The sequence below is a fragment of the Phyllobates terribilis genome, unplaced genomic scaffold, assembly GCF_046119375.1.
Source record: "Phyllobates terribilis strain yellow unplaced genomic scaffold, ASM4611937v1 Scaffold_5144__1_contigs__length_53960, whole genome shotgun sequence".
Lineage (NCBI taxonomy): Eukaryota > Metazoa > Chordata > Amphibia > Anura > Dendrobatidae > Phyllobates > Phyllobates terribilis.
This window is the reverse complement of record NW_027367892.1, coordinates 24,463-25,821: the sequence shown is the minus strand read 5'-3', so window position 1 is coordinate 25,821 and position 1,359 is coordinate 24,463.

Genomic DNA, 1,359 nt, shown 5'->3' with positions numbered 1-1,359 from the left:
TGATTCGTGTAAGACAAGAGCTGCAACAAATGTGATATTCAAGTTGACCTGAGGGTACAAGTCAGTGATCATTCCCATATTTGCAAATACAGTGAGTATCTTTGTGAGCTTCAGCTTTGGTGCAATGTACGACATTGCAATGGCAGCTCTGGAATGTTGAGCACTATAGCGATGGGTAAGGTGCAAGGTATTCTTGTGAATAAAAAAATAATAAAGAAATTTTTTAAGAGGGTGCCAAAAAAGAAGAATGCTAATGTAGTTGTTTCTTCTGTCAATGAGAAAGATGTTGTTGGAAATGATGCCAAGAAAGCAATTGAACCAAAGGGCACCTCTCAAACACAAAAAAAAAACCTAACTACTAGACTATACTAACAAGGATGTTGAAGAGTCGGCATTCGAGGTTAACGAATCTTTAACTTCATATTTTATTTCAAGTTATATCTTTGTTTACTCAAAATTTGAAACTGAATCTTGGACTGACGCATTCTCTTTTTTGCATCTTTCTTTATTTGCAGAGTCAGTGTATGAAATGCTTCAATATCAGATGGGTTCTCGTATTTTTTCATTTTTGGAGGTGTAGAATGATATGTAACGTACATAAAATGTTGTGTAAATTGGCTTTCTAAGGTACCTTATTGTATATTTTGTAGAAATTGAGGGTAAAGTTTGTTACAAAGAGAAACGAGAGGAAGAGACAAAGAGAAGAAGCTAATGCAAAAAAGAAAAGTAAGGAGTCACAGACAAAGCGTTTGAAAAGCGAGTCTAAGGAGGACATTGAGCATGTGGTCAACACTAAAGATGGTCCCAAAGCTGATGAAAACTGTAACGACAAAGCTGAGAAAATGGATGTTGATGAGAAGATGGTGGTAGGTATACCTATGCATCAAGAAAAGGAAGATGGCTCTGAAGATAATTTTTCATAATAGAATTTTAGATTTATAATTTGCGAATTTTATTAGCATTCGAGGTTAACGAATTTTAGATAATTTTCTTGATTATGATAATTTTTCATATGATAATTTTTGCGATAATTTGCGAATTTTGCGATAATTTTTCATAATAGAATTTTAGATAATTTTTCATAATCAAGAAAAGGAAGTCGGCATTCGAGGTTAACGAATCTTTAACTTCATATTTTTCATAATAATTAAGATTAATGAATTTTATTACAGAAAATTTGCGAATCTTCAATACAAATTTACGAACCTTCAATACAAATTTATAATTTTCATAATAGAATTTTAGATTTATAATTTTTCATCTAGATTTATAATTTTCATAATAGAATTTTAGATTAATGAATTTTACATGGAAAATTTGAGAACCTTCAATACAAATTTATGAACCTTCAATACACAA